Source organism: Zingiber officinale, chromosome 7B (assembly GCF_018446385.1).
Source record: "Zingiber officinale cultivar Zhangliang chromosome 7B, Zo_v1.1, whole genome shotgun sequence".
Classification (NCBI taxonomy): Eukaryota; Viridiplantae; Streptophyta; class Magnoliopsida; order Zingiberales; family Zingiberaceae; genus Zingiber; species Zingiber officinale.
In genome coordinates this window covers 4,555,968-4,572,874 of record NC_055999.1, presented here as the reverse complement: position 1 = coordinate 4,572,874, position 16,907 = coordinate 4,555,968, and positions in this window count along the sequence as shown.

Below are 16,907 nucleotides of genomic sequence, written 5' to 3'. Positions count from 1 at the left end.
AAGCCATTCAAGCATTGACAATATGACCTTCTCCCTCACATCCAAAATACTGTTGTTAAAAGATTCACAACAATTATTCAATAAAAGGTCACATATAGAGTTGGTTGTGGAGTGTGGTCTACTCCAATGCATTGGGGGTTTGTCATTGAACCAATCAGCAGCGCTTGAATCAATATCCCTCATTTCTACCATTTTTTTTCCTGAATTCATTCACTATTGTAGCTGTGCCACATTTCCACAATGCATTTTTAAATGCTTCACCTCTAAACCTAGTCGTTTTAAAATTCGCATGCAAGTGCCTAAGACCAAACCTATGGTTAGCCCCTGGGAATATTTAAATGCTTGGATCAACCCTTAGCTTTTTGCTTGTCAGACACGAATGCCCATTCATAATCCTTTTCAATATTCAAATCTAATTTCAACAAACTGAAAAACCATCCCCATGTCTCACATGACTCATTATTCACAATGGCAATAGCAATTGGGAAGTTACTATTATTTGGATCTATCCTACAGTTGATAGTAACACCCCACCATGTGGTCCCTTCAAATGACACCCATCGACCCCAATAAAATGCCTACATCCTAACAAAAATCCAACTTTCAATCCATACAAACACATATAAAGCATGTCAAACCTATTTTCGCCGATCGCATCATTAGTGCCAATCACAATAGTGCTCCCAGGGTTCGATCTCTTCACCTCATTTGCAAAATCCCAAATCATTACATACTACTCATAAGCTTGTCCTTCAACTAACTGAGTTTCTTTTGCTTTTGCCCTATAAATTTGAGACTTTGAAACGATGCATTTAACGTCTTCCATAACATCAGTTCTAAAGCCTTTCACATTTCTTTTCGGGTCTGATCTGATCTTGCTCATATACTTTTTAGACAACCAAGTTGATTTCAGATTTTTCACATAAAAATTCATCACACATGTGTGTTCAAGCACGTACTTCCTGATTTGAAAAGTGTATTCTCCACTAAGTTTCAATGCATGAAGCTTCCACTTATACTCCTCAGCTGCACACTTAGTATATACTTTGATCTTGTCATTTTTGATAATGTTAACACTTCTTCTATTTTTTATAGCATGTGAGTGTATTGTATCTCTCAATTCCTTCTTGTTGCTAAACATCATTCCCAACTCAAAATTTGGATCATATTGTTGTACACAATTAAAAGAAGGAAACAACTCCTTTGCATCATTTCTTATATTCGATCCATCTTCACTTTTCCTAAATTCATCATCACTGTCAATTAAATTCTCCTTTGCTGAATCCTTGGCCACATATATTTCTAGGGCACCTTCCGAGAAATTATTTTCCCTGCACCATTCACTGTCAAAATTCACATTAGCATTGTACTGATCATTATCATCATCTGTGCTTTCAACACTTCCATTTTGATTCTCTAAACTAATGTTATCTTCCACTGCATAGTCACTTTCTTCACTCGAGTCCCTATGCATTTGATCTTCATTAGGTGCATATGGAAAGAAAGAAAGTATACTACACCATTCTAAATAAATAAAAATACACAGAAGAGAAAAGAAAAATTACACTAATTAAAGCTCAAGCTTCCATCAGATTAGACAAAGTAAAATAATTGTTCTGCTCATATATTTATATTTTGCCAAAAGCCCCGATCCATATGTAAATAGAGGTTTCCAACCAATCAAGCAAGTTAACAATTCTATCTGACACAACTACTAGGTTGGTAGAAGTGGGTAATGTTTGAAGCCTAATTACTCAAATTTTACTTTCATTTTGATTGGTGGATGGAAAATCATCCATAGAATAAGCAAGGAAAATTATCACAAGAGGAAAAGGAGAGGAGATATCGTCAAGGGAAAGGGAGAAGACGTCGATCCTATTGTGAACACCGCTGCCAGGTTGCACGGAAGCCAACCCCGCAACAACAGGAGTTGGCATTGGAGTGGAGCCTATGAGTGTCGGTGGGGAGGCGGTGGCGGAAGGTCGAGACATCAGCAAGGCCGGTGGAAGAAAAGGGCCTTTTGTTAGGAGGAAAAGGAAGAAGATAGGAGCGGAGAAGGAGAGCACGATTGGCGTCAGGGGTTAGTGGGGAGGCAGTGTGGGGGGACTAAAAATGTAACATAAATTTTAGAGAACAGGATTAAAATTGAAAAATATTACAAGTTATGAAACTTAAAACATAAATTAACACCTAACACAACTAAAATTGGAAAAACGCAAGTTACATGACCAAAATCATTTTTTTCTCTCTCTCTATATATAGTCATCTTCAGTTATCATTATCTATAATCAAGTAATATTTTTATATTAGAGTTTAGGATCTTCACTTTATCATCAATTAAAATCAATTCTCCAGTCTTACTATTTAATCAATCAGTATACAAGTTATCATGGTAATATCAACATGTATCAATAGTCTAAATATGATAAATCAACTAAAAAGTGAATCACTGGAGCCAATATCATCAGAGTGTAATGTCATATATATAGGCTAAAAGCCTCCTTGGAGTATAATACTGTCGTATACTTCATCTGACGTACGGGCTATCAGCCCTCATCAGTGGAAGACATAGTGAATACTAACCGAGGGCTACATCACGCCAAGTTGGGGTTTGACATTTTCTTAAGAAAATATGGGCAATTTAGGATTTGATTTTAATTTAGCAAGAATTAAGGATACTTAGATAGGTTATCTATGTATATTTTATTTATTCTAATTTGTCATACTTTGTTTGCCCATCATATGCCATGACATTATATTTTGTATTCATGTTTATTATGAAAAATATAAAAATACCATGTCATGTCATACATACATCATGTAGCTATAGTATGTTTTCTTTTGAAAATCATTTATTTTGATGTATGCCATAAATCATCATGCATTATTTTTAATTCCTTGCAATTAAGAACAATGACATTTATTAACAAGTGACATCTTAAGTGGATGTTCATAATTCAAAACATCTAGATAAATATGCATGATCCCTAGTTTAGGACAAAACCAAAATCTATATCTCACAAAGACTATAAAATGACTTGTACATGTTTTAGTACACATTAGATACAAGTGAAATGTTAGAATGATGAACAAGACTCAAGATGTTGATTTAGTGCATCTATTTGAGTTTTGATTTCATCAAAATACAAAGTTATGTGTACTCCAATCATTGGGAAAACTAATGTAAAAGTCATGTGTATTGAACACAAAGAACATGGTTAGAAATTGATTTTGAAAAATATTTTAAATATACTTTGGAAAACCTTGGTGAAAGCTATCTTTTGATAGTAATTATCATTGAAAAGTTAGACACAAACTTGGAAGAAACATTAAAATTTTTACAAGTTTCCAATTTTGTGTCAATCTTTGAAAATAAGATGTATTTTCTTAGAAAACTATTTTTTCATGATAGTATATATCCTAAATAATGTTTACAATAATTTTCATAATTTTAGAATTTTGTAAAATTTTTGGGGTATTTCTGAATTTCGCTGAAATTCACTTTTAGAAAATCAGAGCTTCAATCAATCACTCGATCGATTGAAGTATCTTAATCGATCGGGCGATCGATTGAGAAAGAGTATTATCGTGAGTAGAAGCTCGTTGAATCGATCAACCAATCGATTCAACCCGGCTGGATCAATTCACGCAGTTTTTCCACGAACAGAAGCTCATGGAATCAATCAGTGGATCGATTAAATGGTTTCAATCGATTGAGAATGTTGTTTTCGACTGTAAATGTCTGATTTCATCACTTTAAACCATTTTTAGTCTAGGTAACCATTTCTACCCCCTTGAAACACATTTGTATATATTTAGGGAGTGTTTTCATGATGAAACCAAGGATGGATTGCTTAAGGAAGACTAAGTTGAAGTACAGGTTGAGGTTTAGTTTTAATATTGGATTTTTGAACTTCAAAACTTCTAATTTTGGGTTTCCTAAAGGTTTAGGGATTCCAAGTAGGGGTGTAAATTGTTGGGACTGGAAAGTAGCTAGGGGGGGGGGGGGGGGGGGGGGGGGAATAGCTCGTCGCGTGCTTCGTGGTTGGCGTTGCTTGTTTCTTCAAATATGTGCAGCAGAAATACAAGAAAACAAACACACAACGCTAACTCTAGGGATTTACTTGTTATCCACCTCACAAGAGGTGACTAGTCCAAGGATCCACACACACACATACCTCCACTAATAAACACTCCTTTTCGGTAACTACCGAAGGCGGAGAAGCCCTACAAGTTCACACTACAAGAAGAAAGGGAAAGGATACACAAATACAAGCAAAAGCTTACAATGAGTATAGAAACCCTAACCCTAGCTTTCTTCTTCAGCTGTAGATCCGCCTCTTGACTTGGAAAACCTCCAAGAACCTTCAAGAACTGGCGATCTGATCTTTGTGAAGAATCTGTGGAAGCCCTGAAGTGATCTGAGATGAATCGGTAAAGTTGTCCTGAAGGAAACGCTCGCCTGCAGCTAAATACGATGCCAACGGTCGGATCCCGATCGATTGAATTGCTCCCAATCGATCAGGGAGGCTTTGGATCGATCAACCAATCGATCCAGAGCGCCTCTGTGCTCTCTGGAATAGCCTGGATCGATCGGCTGATCAATCCAGGGCTTATCGCGCATAAACAGCAGCTCCCAATCGATCCACTGATCGATTGGGACCTCTGGATCGATCCACGGATCGATCCAAAGAGGTTCTGTTCGCGGGGACTCACCCGATCGATCAGCTGATCGATTGGGCATGATCCAATCGATTGGCTGATCGATCCAGATCTGATGGATCGATCGGCTGATCGATCCAGATCTGCTGGATCAATCCGCTGATCAATCCAGATCTGCTGGATCAATCCGCTGATCAATCCAGATTTTGATTTTTGCCCAAAAGCAAGTCCAAAGCCCCCTAAACCAACATCCAATCAACCATGACTTGTTGGTACATAAAACCTAGCATCCGGTCACCCTTGACCAGCTAGGACTCTCTCACCAAGTGTCTGGTCAATCCCTTTGACCCACTTGGACTTTTCTCCTCTTGCCAAGTATCCGGTCAATTCCTTTGACCTACTTGGACTTTCACCAGATGTCTGGTCAACCTTGACCCATCTGGATTTTTCAGTGCCAAGCATCCAGTCAATCCTTTGACCTACTTGGACTTCCCAACACCAGATGTCCGATCAGCCTTGATCCATCTGGATTTTCCCCGTGCCTGGCTTCACTCACCAGGACTTCCAACTGCCTAGCTTCACTCACCAGGATTTTCTCATCTGCCTGGCTTCACTCACCAGGACTTCCAATTGCCTAGCTTCACTCACTAGGACTTTCACCTAGCTTCACTCACTAGGTCTTTCCTTCTGCCTGGCTTCACTCACCAGGTCTTTCACCTGACACTCACCAGGACTTCCAATTGCCTAGCTTCACTCACTAGGACTTTCACCTAGCTTCACTCACTAGGTATTTCCTTCTGCCTGGCTTCACTCACCAAGTCTTTCACCTGACTTTACTCACCAGGATTTCCTTACTGCCTAACATCCCAGTTAGGACTTCCCAGTTAAGTATCCGGTCAACCTTGACCTACTTGACTCTTTTTCATCCAACCTGATCAGACCCTGATCAGAGGGAAATTGCACCAAACAATCTCCCCAAATGAACAACTACATTGTCAAACATCGAAACCCAAACCAAGACTCAAGCTTGGTCAACCAAGTCAGCCTTGACCTAAGGGATATTGCACCAACATAAATGAGACAAGCCGCTCGTGAGCTATTCGAAGCTCGATTCGATAAAAACTCGTTTGAGTTCGTTTAATGAGGCTCGTTAAGATAAGCAAACCAAGCTCAAGCTTTACAATATTCGGTTTGTTAGCTCGTGAACATGTTCGTTAAGCTCATAAATCAACTTTTAAATAAAAAAAAAATAATTTTAATATTAAATTTATAGATTTTACACTCTACTTATGAAAAACATAGAAAAATATATTAAATTTATTTATTAGAATAAAATTATAAATTTTAACAAGAATATTATAATTTTTTAAAAATATATAATTTAGTTTTAAATGAATATTTAAATTTATAATTTAAATTTATTAAGCTCGTTTAGGCTCGATAAAAACTCGAATAAGCTCGTGAGCCATGAATATATTCGTTAAATAAAACTCGAGCTCGACTCGATTATAAACGAGCCAAACTCAAACATCCAAGTGTTCGGCTAGGCTCGACTCGATTACACCCCTAATTCCAAGTCATTGTTGGTGCAATGACAGAAGTTTGAAGCATATTTTTTGTAAAATACCGAACAAAATAATAATTAAATAATAAGGTTATTGTCTCAAATAATCTTATTAGATTTTTTAGAAATTTTTAAAAAAATTTTGGAATTAATCAAAGCTCGTACGATGTATTTAGAGGGGATGCACTTATGAGCTCGAGAAAAGCCTATTTGGAATACCCGAAAGTGGGAGTTGATTAAGGAATCAACTTAGGGTTTAATTGTATTAAACCTAAGTATAGTTATAAAAAACTCCTCAGCCCTAAATTTCTTACTCGACATCTCCTTTCCCCTCTCCACCGCCGCACCTCCCTCTCCTCCACCAAGGGCTGGCGGCTCCATCCTTCATTGTCGCCGGACGTCCGGTCCTCTCTTCCCCCTCTCCATCTTCTTCTACCTTCATCCAAATCCAGTTTTGACGCCAAACTTCTCCTCACGGACAGAAGGCAGAGAGCATCTCCGACCACCTTCATCCGCCGACCTCTTCTCCTCACGCGAGCACCAAAGCCGCAACTCTTTCTCCCTCACACGAGCACCCCCAGACGCTGCCGGCCTCACCTCCTCACGCCAGCATCAGAGATGTCGTACCATAGCAGGTTGCAACGAGCCAGCGGCCAACGCGACGCCTCTCCATCACTTGCTGTCATGCCCTAATACCGAGTCCCCTGGCGATTTCCTCCTTCGTCGGTCACTAGGGTTCGTTGAGGTGGGTTCCAGCCGAAGAGGAAGCTGTGGACACAAGCTTTGGTAAGGCACTTTGTTTTGGATCCTAGGGTTGTAGAAATCTAGATTGTGGTTTCTGATTTGGGAAGTTTGTCCTAATTAGGATGGTTGATCTTGTAGCTTTGGCCATGGATTTCTGCAGCCTTGCTCAGGCCACAGTAGCTTCACAAGCAGCTAGTCCTGATGGGTGTCTCAACTGATCATCATGAGTTTCCACTGTAGAGGAAGTCCGATGTTTGATTTAGGTAACGAACTAAATCTGAATAGATTAATTAGTTGATTAATCTACATCTCATTGATAACCTCGGATTGATTGGGAATTTATAAATGGAGATTTGTTATCAGATTGGGGTGGTTGACAATTGATCATGATAGATTTGATTTGGATCATTAGGTGTATTAACAGAAGATTATTTTGATTAATTGGTTATCCATGTTCATGATTGATAGTAGCATGTGTATGATCAATAGTTGGGTGTTAGCTCATTCTTATTGGTAGGATAATCAATTATAGTGATAAGAGCTAATGGATTAGTTGGATTGCCAGTTTCATGTCTGGATTGAATAATTGGAGTATGTAAACAAGAATGGTTAACTAATTGAGCTGGATTAATTTATAAGGAGAATACTTGTGAAAGAAATGTTGGATACATGATGAGATTTGCTAAATGGTACTTCTTATTGCAGGATTAATGAGATTGGTTAACTATCAGATTTGGAGTTAATAATTGAAATGAAATTAATGTATAGATTCCTAATCATATTAGGGTTCAGTTAGCTATTTGGTTCATGATAAATTTAGCTAACTAGTTCATACTTGATTAGTTATATCATACATTATGTGATCGTAGGATTTTAGATTTGAGACGAGCCGTTTGACATGGAGATTATCTAATACGATCTACGTATAAAGGCGGGTACTTCTTACTTTGACTCTCTTTAGTTCTTTGAAACTTGGTGCATGAGCTATTATTTTGGATAAGGACTGCTTTACCTTGACTCCACTCATATTTTTCTTGTGCTTGATACTTCCACTCAAACCTTTGAGTTATTCATTTTTATATCCATATAGTCTCTTGTTGTCATCTATGATATTTAACAGACATTAGATACCAACCTTATATCCTTTAATTGTTGTTTATTTATGTACCATATTGAGCATGCTGGCTTCATGTAGCATACTTGATTTATATATATATATATATATATGATGACTATTGTATTATGCGCATCATATCATTGCATACATGTTAACGACAAATTCTCTCTTGCGGTCGAGAGAGTTGTTAACTAGAGTCGCACGCTTGGCCATTCGAGAGAGTGGTAGCTGGAGCAGATGTTGGTTGTCCTGTCGTGCCGCACTCGGCCACTCGTGGGTAGTAGTAGCTGGAGTTGCGAGCAGCGGGGGCCCCCTTCGCTGTGTAGCTAGTTAGCTATTCAACACCTGTCCACTCGATCACTCGAGAGTAGTGGTGGCCTTTGAGTGGTACAGTTGTCATCGATCCGGCCTCTCGACCATACAGGGGTCGTGGTGCAGAGAGATGGGTGGGGTGACCATCCGTGCATACGCTGTTATTATTACACCGGCTAATGTTGTTGCCTACTTATGCTGTTGTTGCTTACTTATGCCAGCCTAGGATATGGTTTCAGGTATGAACATATATTACGGTTTTATTTTAGTATCTGCTATTTCCTTTATGAGATTGTATACTATTGACACCCTCTATTTGGATATTATGTTCATGCACTATCTTTTCTTTACCCGCTGAGTTCCAATACTCACCACCCCACAAACTGGTTTTTCTTTCCCAAGTAGCAGATAGATGAATCAAGGATGCTTGGGAGAGTCCTAGCTGCCAGCCCCGCGCCACATTTGAGGATAGTTTTCTTTTCAGACTTATTTCTGTTTGGATGGTATATTGAATTTGCATATTTGTCTTCTAACTAGTTGATGTGGATTTTGGAGTCTAGTTTGGTGATTATAGGTTTTGTGGTTAATAACTTTGTTAGTCGTGCATTCGTATTTCTTTGTGATTTTCCCTGTGTTTGTTTCCATCCATGTGGGCTGATATTAACTGCGTGGTTATTTCTATTTTTGTTCCAACTGAGTAGGCTAAATATATATAACTGCGTGGTTGTGAATATATTCCAATTGTATGTGGCTGATGTATTTTGTATGTATGTATGCTTCAGGTTGTCACCGGTACAGGGGAAATGCTGTTGGATTTTTGTCTGGCAAGGACTCCTCTAGGGCGTGACATTTTTAGGGGGAACTACTCTTTAAAAACATGGAAATATTTTTTCGAAACTATTGAAGGTGGTAAATCCTTCATTTGGAAAAATGCTCAAGGTTGAGCATTGAGGAACAATGGAAAATTGGATATCTTCATTGTAGAAAAGGAGTATGCTCAAGGATGAGCATTAGATACAATGAAGGGTATGGGACCTTCATTGTGAGTGTAAAGTTGGTTAATGCTCAAGGGTGAGCATTGGATACAATGAAGGGTATGAGACCTTTATTGTGGTGTTGTGACTAACATGGTAGGTTGTGAACAACGTTGGGTAACTCTTCAGGGGGAGAGTTTGTGATGTGTGACAATAGGGGCAGAATATAGGGTTTAAGTTAGGCCTTCATTGCTCTCTAGGAAAGGGAGAGAATGAAGGAAATCCTCATTCATGTATTGACATGAAGGAAAGTTGAGATTATAGGATTAGCCTAACTTAAAGGCATCGCCAAACATCAAAAAGGGAGAGATTTTTGGTGCAATATCCCTAGTCAAGGTTGACCTGGTTGACTAAACTTGAGTTGGCTTAAGCTTGAGTCTTGATGTTTGGGTTTCGATGTTTGATAATACATGGAGATTGTAGATGCAATCATCCGATTGGGGAGATTGTTGATACAATTCCCCTCTGGTCAAGGATTGATCAATTAGATGTGAAGACTAATTTACAATTCCCCTCTGGTCAAGGACTGATCATAAGTAAAACATCCGATTAGTTTTACTTGTATAATACTGCAGTATGCAAGTAAAACTAATTTTAAATTGCATACTGCATTATTATATACAATCAGTGATTTTTAAGCATACTCAATGTTGTCAGGATAGAACATAGCTGGTAAATTAGAATGTTCACATTGTATGATAGATTCTAATACATTTTCATTACCTTCCAGTGGAAAGGTATCTTAGTTTGATAATCACCTTAAATTTTTACCTGTTAATCACCCTTTCAAGCAAAATAAAGACAAATTCCTAAAGATTGTTATAGTCAGAAAACCTCCTCCAGAAATCCATGCTTCTGGTAAAGAAATTATTAAACAAATAGACAATTATAGATTTCTACCAATATCTCAACCTGATTTCGATAAGTTAAATAAATACATTGTTAGGATGTCCAAGTATTGTTGGAATAAAAGGAGTATTTTTTGAGAGTTACCATATTAAAGTATCTACTTATTTGACATAATTTAGATATCATGCATATTGAAAAAAAATTCTTCAATAATATCTTTATCACTGTGATGAACGTGCCTGAAAGAACCAAAGACACTGCAAAATCACATAAAGAATTAAAAGAACTAGTCAACAGACCAAAGTTGTATCAGGATAAAACAACTAATAGATTTCCAAAGACTTGTTTTACATTAGACAAAGATGATAAGCAAGCTTTGTGTAATTGGTTGAAAGAAATTAAATTTTCAGATGGATATGCCTCAAATATGGCTCGATGTATGGATATAAATAGGTTAAAGATATTTGGAATGAAGAGTTATGACTGTCATATATTAATGCAAAGATTTATTCCAGTAGCTTTTCATGATTTACTTCCTCATAATATTTAGCAAACACAAACAGAATTGAGTTTATTTTTTAGAGATTTGACAACGAGGTGTATTATGATGGATGATATGCTTCGGCTAGAAACAAACATTCCTCTCATACTATGTAAGTTGGAGCACATATTTTTTTTTTGATTCAATGGAATATCTATCGGTACATTTACCATACGAGACACAAATAGTTGGTCCTGTGCAGTACAAATGGATGTATCCATTCAAATAATTTTTGAGGAAATTAAATAATAATGTTCGTAACAAAGCAAGAGTTGAGAAATCGATATGTAATGCTTATCTAGTTAAACAAGCATCTTCTTTCTGCTCCTATTATTTTGTTGATAATATGAAAACCAGATATTACAATTGCCCTAGAAATTCTGATGGTGATCAACCAATAGACCCATCGATGCTTTCTATTTCCAAGTTTCCTGATAAGCTAATGGGTGCATTTGTTTCTAGATTCTTAACTCAAGAAGAATAACATGTTGCAACAACATACATACTCTTAAATTGTGATAAGGTCAAACCATACATAAAGTAGGTTGACTTCTCTAATCAAATATTTATCCCCCATTTAATTTGTTTGCTTGATATCCCAATTGTCTTAAAATTACTTTCTTTCTCAGCTTGTATGAACATCAACTATATCTACAAAATTTATCAATGGGTGCAAGTAAGGTAGCTGAAAAGTTAGAGGCCGAATTTGCATTATGGTTTCAAATATATGTAAGTTAGAGAATTTATCAAATTTTTAAGTTCATGTGTATTAAGAAGTGTCCTAATGTCTACTATTTTTATAAGTAAAAGACTGTAGAATATCAAATGTGTAAGATAATAGGATAATGAATCTTGCATCAGGATCCCTCTGTAAAATAAAGGTCTACTCCGATTACTATGTTAATGACCTCAAATTCCACATGGTATAACAAGATTCGCAGAGATTAACCTATAATTCTAGTATTCGCATCAAAGGATCTATGGACAATAATAACACTCAGTTTGATTACTATGGTAGACTTGAGAAAATCATGGAGGTTAAATATCTTGTATTACCTATAAAAAGGCATGAGCTATTCAAATATTCATGGTATGATCCTACCCCAAGAAAAAAATATCATAATACATCCAAACTATAATTTAGTTAAGGTTAATGGAAACAAAATGTTCAACAAGTTTGAACCTTTCATTTTTAGGGTACAAGCGGATCAAGTTTTTTGTCTTGAATATCCTATGAAGAGAAGAAGATGTAGTGAATGGTTGTTTGTTAGTGGAATGAAGCCTTGCTCGATTATAGAAATGTCGAACATCATCACTGTCCAAAATCATGATGCATTTCAGAATGATGAAGTGGAGAGACATTCAGTTGATTCACAACTCCAATCCATATCTCAATTACTTATAGATGTTAATGTCACTTACGACGAGATAGATGATGGAGAGATGTCCAACAGTGAGGATGAATTTGTACTAAAAAAGTCTAGTGATGAAGATTTTGAAACTGTTAATGTTGATTAGACAGATGTTAATATGATGTTGAAACTGTTAATTTCCATATTATTTTATATTGGTGTCATGTATGTTTGTAAACTTTAGTATGTTGTGTTGTAATGTTATTTTGTAGATATTATCATGGCTAAATAGTAGATAGTAGCACCTCGTGACTACAAGGTTCTTAAAGTTATCAACGATTTGTAAGTATTTTTTGTTATTAGTAATTCAAATTCATATATTTATTCAATAATTTTCATACCTTAATATTTTTTTTCTTGTAGATTTATTCCTAATGGCAACCGGGTCATATCTTATATCATTGGAAAATTTAAAGAATGAGTATTCACTTCTGGTACTACATAGAGGCATGTAGACCAGGAGATGAAGATATTTTATTATAATGAATTTATAGTAAGTAAATTTAATACATTTGGTATTCCATAATATATTTATCCTTTCATATACTAAATTCTCAACTTATGATTTCAAAAATGATATATATGCGAAGAAGGGCAAGAAGAACAATTTAAAACTATATGGAATAACTAATGTGCCAACTTTACAGGGATCTTATGTACTATATAAGAAAGAAGGGCATTAGGTCGGTGTATGTTTCTGAGGCAACATGGAGTGCATGGACGGTCACCTGGGCTCCATAAAGGTGGTGAGAAAATGTTTAAAAGGCTCGATCAAATAGAGTCAGGTGGTCTGAGCACCGGAACTGCTCGACATACGTCAGGATCTAAATCTATTATTGAACATGTCATGCATCTAGTGAGTTTAATTTAAAGTTATACTTTATAATAAATTTTGTATTTATTACCAAACTTGTATAATTTTATCCCAAATTATTTATGTATCCAGGAGCATGATCTTTCCTAACAACCTCATGTATGGAGGTCTTTCTTAAGACCCACAGGAAGAAAGATGGGAGATTTATCGATTCTTGATCCTGGGCCCTACACGTAAGATTATTAACTTTATTACATTTATTCGTTTCTATCTTGATTAACTTTAGTAATTGTGATTAAATTAAATATTCATCAATATTATATTTTTCCACACAAAAACAAATGACAGAAAGAGTGGCTTAGGCATCTCAGCCATCATCAGCGAGGGGAGAGTCACAGTCTCTATCCACTGACGTACTAAATGAGATATATTATGATGTTGTTAGTGGAAGGACAAAAAACTCCACCCTCTACGACCTTGGATCCCAGGCTAAAGTAGTATTTGATCATTTGAGGACTCCTAGGGGTCATGCTAATTTCTCTTCATCTACTGAGATGAAGTCTTTAAGATAAAAAAAATGAAGAAATGCGCAGTCAACTGAAGTCAATGGATGAGAGGATGACCTCTATGGACTAATGGAGGGCCACTGAGGAGCAGAGGAGGGCCCCTGAGGACCAAAGGAGAATCGGATCAAAGCCGCACATGATACGGATAATGAAGCTCTCTTTGACCGTATGCAAGCGATCGTGGCTAATTTCGTCTATAGCCAAACACCACATGGTTTTGAGTCATATGAGACTCAAAACCCAACAGACTATGGTGATTAGCTTCTTTTTAGATTTATTCAACTACAACTTAATTTTTTATTTATCATACATAAACCATGCAAAATATATTTAGTTTTAATATTCTAATCCGATCATTTCTAAATATTATATTACTATATATTTCAGAAGCCCCTATTTATATATTCATCACGATCATCATCATCATCATCATCATCATCATCATCTTCTTCTTCTTCTTCTTCTTTTTATTCAGGTATCTTTTTAATACATGTAAAATTTATTATACATATATGTAAAATTTTGAATTATACATCAATCTGATCATAATCTATCATAATCTATCATATTTGACTTTTTGTAGGATTTTATATTACTATTATTTTTTAGAGTATTTATTATCATAATATAGATTTATATATTTGATTATGTATATTTAGATTTAGATTTAGATATTTGTTTCTATTATTGTGTTTTTATTTTATTTAGATTATGTTTTGTTTAGATTCTGTTAATTTGTATATGTTTTTCTATCCATAATAATATTTATTTGTTTGTGATATATGAATTGTTAGGATGTATGAATTATTAAAATTGTGTTAGTTTGTTTGTATGTATGGATTGTTATGATATGTAAAATGTGGTTGTATGTATGGATTGTTATAATGTGTAAAATATAATTATATATATAGATTGTAAAATATGATGTTTGTATGTATGAAATACTATCGTCTGTGATAATTTTATATAGATATGTAAATTGTAAACAGGGTAGATCTCGAATGTAAAATGTCCCATTTTAATTTTTTTACTAATGGAATACCGACGGAAATAAAGTTTTCATAAGTAATCAGTTTCTATAATCACAGACAGAAATAACGTTTTCGTCGATAAATCTAGCTAAAATAGAATCGACTATTCTGATAACTTTCCTAAAATAGATCCACTATTTTTGTGCTTTGCAGGGTAGAAGCTTCCGCCGTACAACTTGCACAGAGCATATCCCTTTGATTCCCTAACAATGGTTACACAAGATACCCAAAAGGAATATTAGGTCGTTGATATGATGAGCCCTCACTGTGCTTGGCTAATAGGACGACTGGGTCCCCTCCAACGTTCGGTTGGACTCCGCACTCGAATAGGGTCAAGTCGGCTGAGGAGTGAGGACTCGGCCTCCCTGAGCACTTGGCGTCCACTTGGGCAAGTAGTTCAAGCCGAGTGGACTCGGCTCTAGATTCCATTGTACTTGGAAGACACTGGATTCGAGAGACCAAGTAGTTCTGACTGAGCCAAGACGACTCAGCTCAGGAGGACTCGACTCAGGATTCCGTCGAGTCAGGTGGACTCGGGGATTCGATCGAACAAGAGGTCCGACTAGTGGGACTTGGCTAAGGATTCCGTTGAGCTGGGGGGACTCAAGGATCCGATCGAACAAGAGGCCCGATCGACTGGACTCGGCTCGGGATTCCGTTGAGCCGAGAGGACTCAGGATCCGATCGAACAAGAGGTCCAATCGGCTAGACTCAGGGATTTGATCAGACAAGAGGTCTGATTGGCTGGACTCGGCTTGGGATTCCGTCGAGCCGAGAGGACTTAGGGATCCTATTGGACAGGAGGTCTGATCGGTTGGACTATTTGGCTAAGTTGTACGCCTGTGTCGGCCCCGAGTGTTGACCATCCTGAGGGCTTGACTTTGGCCTTCACTTCAGGGGCCCTACCTTATTCTTCATATCAGTCGTCGTTCACCTTTGTGCAACAAGAATTGGTAGGATTCTCCACCAGAGCTGGGGAGAGAGGACTAGAAAGAGAGGGTTAGAATGATGGTCGAGAGGTTCCCAGCACAGTCACTCTGTGGCTCAAATAAGTCTTCGATGGAGGAGGAAGAAAGAAGGGGAAGATGAATAGTAGTCTAGGGTTTTGTGGATGTGTGTGTGTACATGTGCCTGTAAGAACGGGCTTCCTTTTATAGAATTGCGGCTACAGTCCACGTGTCCTGAGATCCATGACGGTATTACCCACGTCTTTTGAAATAAAGCATTATGTTGCCCATTTCTCCCAGACTACACGACAACATTTCCCACGTTCTCCAGAGGTAATGACTATGCTGTCTGTATCTTTAGCGAGCCACAGCTTATCGTCTCGCTTACCATCAGTTCGGTGTGCCACTTCAACAAATCGGGGTAATTCGAAGTTGCGAGAATTGCCTAGAGTCAGGGTTATATGGAGCCGAGAGTGACGTTTAGTCGTGGACGATCATGGAGCCGGAAGTGGCATAGAGTCAGGGCCGATGTGGAGCCGAGAGCAGCATGGAGTCGTGGACGATCATGGAGCTAGGAGTAGCACAAGATCGGGGCCGACGTGGAGCCAGGAGTAACATGGAGTCGGGATTGTCATGAAGTCGGAAGTGGCACATAGTCCTGGCATGAACCTTCTACTTTGACCATCATCTCAACCCGTCTCTTGATATCATTGACCATGTGGCACCCTTTGATTACCGACCACGTCATTGCGCATGCGGATCATTCGGTTTTCCATACTCTTTAAATTTGATAAAACACGAAGTATCAAATTCTTCACCTAACAGTATGATCCCGCTCAACATTTAACTTCTGTTGTCACCACGATCATGCACATTTGACAGAGATTCAGAATCCATATCAAGCATCACTTGGGTTGATGGCTACTCATTCCTCTTCATTATCACTTTCTTCATCCCGACTTCTTACTAAATGGTGCCTTATTTGGCACTCACCGACCAACGATTTTCTTCTTGTGGTGAATTCTTTAGACGACGGACCCAATTCCTGTGATGCTCTCATAGACTGAACTCGGGATTTATGATGCTGGGCGTGAGCCTTTGGACTTGTATATTACTTCCCATACTTTTGGGTGGACAAGTTATGTTCTTCGGTCAAAGCTGACGGTCTGGCTCGAAACAACTCTTCTGTTACTCTTGAGATGAGATCCTCTATCCCTAGATTCTTGTGTCCCCATATCCCTTTACCGATCAGATAGATTAAATCACATCTCATAAATGTAGCGTAAATCATGAGGATGTCATGACCGTCCGATC